Here is a 7,448-nt window from a genome sequence, read left to right on the forward strand (position 1 = left end):
GAAAATGGTGAAGGTACCTGTTGACTGTTCAAAAAAAAAAAATCACAAAGCAGGCGATGAAAGGACATAAATTTGTGGACAACTGCAGACACACTGTATCAAGACCTTAGGCAAGTTGCCAAAGAGCCTAGGAGCATGCAAATGATGGGAAAGGACAAAAAGCTACAAATGCATCCCTAGTACCAAACAAGAGTGGTTAGTGTAGCAATGCAAAAGCAGTATGGGGCTAGAAAGGGCAGGAAGATGGGAACAATAGCTATAACAATGTTTGCTAATCTGACATCTTGAAAGGGAAGCCTAGGTTAAGAAGTGGCAAGTCAACACCTGACATACTGTATGTGGCCACCTATCTGTGCTCCTCCCATTCTCTTGCAAACCTGTGCTGCAGATGACAATCAGAGATATCCATGTCCTCAGTGTGTACGAAAGATCTTCCTGTACCACTGGCTTTGCACTGGATCCCAGATCTCAATAGCTTATGTGAGTGGCATAAGCATCGCCAGTACTTTCCTCATACAGTCTTTCCTGTTATTTCCACTGGTGAGATAATGAAGTGTCCAAGAATGAAAACACTCCTTTTCCTCAAACATTCTCTTACGTAAAATGAGTGTCATTTTCCCTGGCCATAGTATCCAAATAGCAAGGGATTTTGGTAGTTACTGAAGAGGCACCTCTATATCAGCACTATTCTTAGTACCTTTGGGCACCTATACATATGTAGTAAGGCTGCTATGATGCGTTGTAATGACAGTACATTGGAGTAGATTCAGTCAATCAAGTCTGCTACAGCATGGTAATTACCGTGTTTCGGTAGACTCCAGGTGTCATGTGTATCAGTATCTCCACCATAGCTGGCAGAAGGCAGGGACTAATAGGGATTAGCCCCTCCAAATGTGGGGCAGCAGGTAGGACCACAGGGCAGTCCAGCCATGGGCTCTGAGTGGCTGCAGCAAGAGTGAGGAGGGGTGCACTTACAGCCAGAATCACAGCCTGCTTATGGATAACTCCCTAGCAGTGGCAGGCAAGTATCAGTCTACTCTGTAAAGGGGAATGGGTTTGGGGGAGCGGGGTAGATTGAGGCCCATGCATTGAAAGAGGGATTGGGGCAAAGGCAGGGACAAGTGCTTGGATGAATGGGGTCCTGGCTGAGCCAGGCTGTGGGATGCTCAGAGCCCAGGAGGCTCATTGAGGGGCATGGGGGGGGGGGAAGTCCCTCCACAATGCACACCCTAGGGGAGGCCTGGGGGTATGTGACCCCTGATCCATGTGCAGCATGGAAAGGGACTGCTACTACATGCTGGCCTTCGTGCCCTGCTGCATGTGCCTGCCACCACTGGGCTGTACCATGTTCCCTGCCTGCCCAACTGCAGGACACACATGGCATCACATGGCTCAGGAGGCAGCAGCAGCAGGGCACAGAGCCCCGCATGCAACAGCAGCTTGCCTCTGCCCCACACACAGATCAGGGGGCAGAAATGCCCTGGCCTCCTCCAAAGTGCATACAGTGGTGGGAACCCCTCCCACAGCCCTCGAAGAGCCACCCAATCTCTGATTCTCCCACTACCTGCCCAAGCTCCGGGGCCCCATTCACCCAGCCCCTGCCCCTATCCTGCTCCCTCCCTCACCTCAGTGGCCTTGATCTGCCTCCCCGCTTCATGACCCTCTCCCCCAAACCCTTCCCCCACAGACTTACCTGCTGGGTGGGGGGGATGCACATGCATGCCTGCACATGCTCAGCCCCCCTCAAATAATTTTTTCTCCCCCTATCTATGGTCCCTGTACTAAAAAATGGTGGTGGGGGCATTTTAACTAACTAAGCTTTAGATAAAAGGGCCCTACCACCATTTTTCATGTGGGGACACTGATACATGTGAAGCTCTAGGCACTTTAATTAGAGTGGCTCCAAGAGCTGCTCTAATTTAAAAAGTGTCCCCCTTCCCCCCACACTCCTGGAGCATGTGTATAAATGCCCTTTGTGCTGAATTATATGTCCTGGAAGCTGAACTAGAGGAAGCTTCCCAGAAACATTGCACAGCCCTCTTCTACTGTGTGAGATAAATATTCATTTATCTATCACTGCCTAGATACAGAAGCTAACTTGGCGTGATTTAGAAGGTTGGTTACCATTGGTATCTAAGAGTCATTCTTTTAAAGGACAGTTTTAACTAAGTCAGTCTTTGGATTCAGCTTTTCCTTTGTATTTTATGTGCCTTTAGAAATCTGGGGCAAAATCATGAATGAAACCCAGATCACTAAAGTCCCAAACCGGTGTGTTACCCACAGGACCTCTCTTATTGCCATCTTCCTCAAAGTACTTTTCATACTATTAAGATTCTGCTTCCAGTGCTGGTATTACATTTTGTGAGATCTAGTCTTTCCAATAAATTGTAATCAGACTTCAGGTGATTATGTTACACCTGCAACTGTTTTTGTTTCATTTAAAAAAAAAAAAAAAAGCCAGGGTTATCCCAGCTATAGTTTTCAAAAACTGTCTCTCTGCACATGTAGAGTTTACATATCTCGGTCAACAGTAAAATTAAATAAAAGCAGGAAGAAAATACTGCTTAAAGAAAATAAAACAAACTGGAAAAATAAATCACTGTATTGTCTTGATGCATTGTAGCCAAAGGCTGAGAGCTAGAGAATGAAAATCGCATTCTATTTTGTGAAAACAGTGCTAGTGGTACAGATGAGACTAATAAGGCTGGTAAATCTTTATGATAAATATTTAATAAAACTCCACAGCAGTATGGTTGACCACATTATCTTTTCTTAAAGAAAGAAAATAACTAAGTTCCCACTCCTGCATGGGCTTATGTACATGCTTAACTTCATACACTATTTGTCATTCAATGGTTTCAACAGTATGGGCATAAAACTAAGTGCATCAATTTTTTGCAGGAACAAACAAGCTTAGTCATTGCCTACTAAAAAGGCAATGTTTTGAACACCCTCTAAAATAAGGGAAAATATCCTGCTATGAATTTATACTATAATTACTGTTAAACTTTGGCTTAGAAAGTAGTTTAACTATAACATTCACACAGTGCAATTGAAATCATTCTTGTGCTTGATCCTGATCTCCCTGAAGTCAGAATAGAAGCCTTACTGTACTTAATGGGATCAGACCTTGGCCTCATGTAAGTTTTCTTTGAGCCACTGCTTAGATAATATCACTTTGTTTATTTTAGGGGTGTGTGGTGCGCTCTCTCTCTCTCGCTCTGTATGCATACACACACATGCACTGCATAAACATATTTATGAAAAGACAGCTTAATAAATCTCTACCAACAGATTCTACAAATAGCTCTTCATTAAAATTTTCATGTGGAATAAGAATGCTTAGGGCATGATTCAGTATTGTGACAGATCTTTGATGTGCAAGTTAACACAAATTTATGGATGGTTTTGGTGGATCACATATTTGAAAAAATATTTCATAAGCAGTCTTGGAAAGGAGAAGCTAATTAAAAGAATAACAGGAGCTTTGCATGTGGGAATAATCATTTGATAGTGTTTAAATCTTGTATAAAATATTCTCTCAAACAGAAAAAAAAAAGTCTGCGAGAGAAAAGTCTCAGTAATGATCAGTAACCATAAAGTTTGAGGCCCCGACAGTACAGGAGGGAGTGGGGTAGGGGCTGGAACAGAGCTATGGGCAGCTTATCAAGAAGGTATAAGGGGGGTGGCTCCCTGCCACTGTGTGCACTCCTAGGGAGGAGGGAATGGGGGGAGCACATGATTGGTGCGTGGAGCAGGGACAAATCCAGACTGCCTGCTGTGGGCTCAGGGCTTTCCACCCTGCTGCCCTTCACCTGGGAGCACTGCACCAACCACATCACCATGGCAAGGTGCCCCCTGCCCAACCAGAAGCAGTGGGGGTTGTGCCCCCTACTTCTACTAGGCAGGTAGGGGGTACCTTGCCATGGTGGTAGGGCATCAGGGCGGGGAGCCCAGAGCCAACAGCAGGCAGCCCACAACCCCCCACTCCTCTCCCCTGTGGGTTCAGCTCAGCTCGGCTCCAGCAGTGCTGCTGCTGGGGGCGGGGGGGAAAATGATCTTAGGCTCTCCCCTGGCAAAATTAAATGTCACCACCTATGCTGCTAGTGCTTCCGATTCTTCCAGCATTTAAAAAGTTGCTGTATGTGTACATGCAATATTTCAAAGTGGAACCAAACTCCTGCAAATTTAAAAGGGAGGTACCATCTAGGTGTTTAAGGATAATGTATTTCAATGTCCCTCTAGCAGAAATTGTAGAAAAAGGACAGAAATACTTTAGGAAAAGAATAAACGCTACCTATTGCTTTTTATCACTCTATTGAAAGGAACCAAAAATCCTGTGTTTCAATGCAACCTTGAGATACTGTAAAAGAAATACATAGCAACTATAAAATTAATGGAAGGTGACATTTTCTTCCAAATATATTGGTTGAGGAATAACTAGAGGCACAAAAAACATGTACAGTACCTGTCTGCTGTTAAAGGAAAGCCCATTTATGTCCAGTAAATTGAAGAAACTGTTCAAGAAATAGCTTATCCATGTGAAAATATGACCCAGGAAGTCCGACCAGCCAAGGTCAGTGAGACCTAAAATGATTTGCTCAGCAAATACTGCTGTAAGGAACTTAAGGTGCTTAAGGCCACTTTAATGAGCACATTCCCTTCCCCACCCCCAAGGTTTTCAAAGCAAGAAAGGACAGTAATAGACCCTAGTGATCCAGATTCACCTTCACTCTCATGGTTCAAGTTTAAAGTATTGTTTATATGAGTTAGTAAGCCAAGCTTGGTTTCATAGCCACTTCTGGCTGATTCTAAGAAATTATCACACAGCTTGTTGCCAATCAGAACTGAAGCAGATTGACAGAACATGTTGAATGCTGGGCTCAGTCAGCTTTGGACCATAACCCACCATCAGTTCTCTGCGATTCAGTGCCCTGGGTAGCATGGCTCCATTTCCTGTTGAACAAAAAGACAACCTCTTGGTGAAATTCTCCAACACCACCACTGAACACATTTGTCAGTGTAACAAGCTCTCCTCTCTACTCCTAACTGCAGCTGCCTTTGAGACAAATGAGCAAACATTTTACATATAAAAGGACAAAGACATAAATGTCAGTAGGAGCCCTTTTTAAAAAAAAACAACAACAAAACAAAAAAACAAAACTACTACTCCTGTCTCATCTCACAATCTTTGTGCTCAAGGGAAAACTACCAAATACCTTTAAAAGGTGAGCTTTGGAACAAAAATCCATCAACTGGCTAGACACTAGGAGCCAAGGACTGAACATAGATATTGATTTTGACACATTATAATCTACCCGATTCCTGAAATTCTTCCTGCACACCATAGGTGATAATGAGTGACCCTCCTCCCTTTTGATAGGTCTTGATCTCCCAGTTAAAAATCAAGCTTCTTTTCTTCTGCTAATTGTTTGTCTGCTGCTCTTGAGAATTTCCTCCCTTCCAATTTCACAGCTTTACCCACTGATCTTAACAATTGCTGTGCTTGCTTCCCCCCTCAGACCTGAGGAAGAATACCTTGCATTCAAAAGCTGATCTGATTTTAATCTCAACTATGTAGTTGGTCCAAAAAATCCTTGCCTCTCACATAACTCCTGGACCATCATAGCTAAAACACCCCTCTAACAATATCAAAAATTTTAAATTATTTGCCCAACTGGGGGATATTTTTCATAAAATGGAATGGTATTTTTCAGTACAAGGCCAGAGAATATCACAAAAATTTTTTAAAAAGCAAAATAATGGGGAACAGTGACATAACTGGGGGAGGGGGGGATGGTTAGCAGTGACAAGGACTTCTGCTCTGAGCACTGGTTTGGTAAAGGGAGGCAGAAAATAATGACTGCCAACTCAGCTATGCAATCATATGTGTGGCAGTGGTGACACCTGAAAATTGCCACTGCCCCTGTGTATAGTAACTGCCCTGGGCACCTGGCTGTATCATTATGCCTCTGATGCACAGCATACCTAAAATATTGCAGACAATTATTGGTGCTGCTTTAAAGGAAAGATTAGAGAACGAGGTAGAAAGAGTACAGAAGGTCATCAAGCAGGTATGGTTATGTGAAGACATCGGGGAAACTATATTTCGATGCTCAAGAAAATCTACTGGAGCCATAAGTAAGGGTTTTTTCCCTATGGTTTTCTGCTAAAATTTTTTCCTGTTGTTCTTGTATGGATTTTGCTTATGCTGTTAAAACTTCCCAAGATTAAAAATGTATGTGTCAAGCTGTGTTACCTTTCACTTTGAGGCACTGGAGTTGGAACAACAATCTTGAAAGGTCTTTTTCATATTCTTTTAGTTTTGTTTTTTTTTTTTAAAACCTTCTCAAAAACTCAGAATCATGATGAACTAATGTCTGGTTGCATTCAAAAGCAGGGAGTTAGTAATAATCAGTCCTGCTCTCACCACTAAGAGCACAGAATTTAATGGGAATCACATTTAAGCATTTCAGATGAAGCTTCAATGATCAGATGAGCCAGACAAATTTAAGTTCCTCTGCCTTAATTAACATAATTTGGGCTATACATAAACTGTAAGTACTTCTGATCTCTAACTTAAGGCTAGTGATGTGTGTATTGATACTGGTATCAATACTGAGATAACTTAGTTTGATAAATGCCCTCCTGGTGTTTGTCACTCCCAGCTACTATAACTGCACATCAGGACACTTGCATGAAAAATCATAATTTAAATGAAACAGTTGAAAAGCACATGTAGGACTTTGGCTTCTTTGACCATGGGGTGTTGTTCCAAGAAGGATTGCTAGGAAGAGACAGGACCCATTTGATGGGGAGAGGAACAAGCATTTTCACAGATAGGTTCGCTAACCTCTTGTGGAGGGCTTTAAGCTAGGTTTGTCAGGGTTTGGAAACCAAAGCCCTGAGGTAAGCGTGGAAGTGGGTGACCTGGATGAAGCCCAACCAGGATGGGGCAACAGTGGAGGCCTTCTCATTCTTCCAGAGAATGTGGGCAATTGGCAGGCATGGACCTGTGATGTGGTTTGAATAACAGAAACTTGGTTGGTTACCTCACATGACTGAAGCACTGTCATGGATGGGTATAAACTTTTCAGGAAAGACAGGCAGGGGAGAAGAGGGCTTTATGTAAAAGAACTATATGATTGCTCAGAGCTCAAGTATGAAACTGGAGATAGGCCTGTTGAAAGTCTCTGGGTTAGGGTCAGAGCAACAAGGGAGATGTCATGGTGGGTATGTGCTATAGACCACCAGACTAGGAGGATGAGGTGGATGAAGTTCTTCAAACAGCTAGTGTAATTTTCCTGATCATAGGCCCTAGTTCTCACAGGGGACTGCAAAATCACCCTGCCATCTGCTGGAAAGACAATACAGTAGTGCACAGGCAATGCAGGAAGTTTTTGGAGAGTGTTGGGGACAACTTCCTCATGGAAGTGTTAGAAAAGCCA

The 7,448-nt window shown here is 43.2% G+C and overlaps 1 long non-coding RNA gene across 1 annotated transcript; it reads right to left on the reverse strand.

Annotated features, from left to right (window-relative positions):
- Positions 1–4,304: 4,304 nt before the first annotated feature.
- On the reverse strand, positions 4,305–6,960 carry LOC109323416. Its single transcript, XR_002104669.1, has 2 exons — positions 6,854–6,960; positions 4,305–4,956 (listed from the first exon to the last, which is right to left on the reverse strand). It is a non-coding gene; the product is annotated as an uncharacterized LOC109323416 (long non-coding RNA).
- Between the last annotated feature and the right edge of the window lie 488 nt (positions 6,961–7,448).

Source organism: Crocodylus porosus, unplaced genomic scaffold (assembly GCF_001723895.1).
Source record: "Crocodylus porosus isolate Cpor-Errol unplaced genomic scaffold, CroPor_comp1, whole genome shotgun sequence".
Lineage (NCBI taxonomy): Eukaryota > Metazoa > Chordata > Crocodylia > Crocodylidae > Crocodylus > Crocodylus porosus.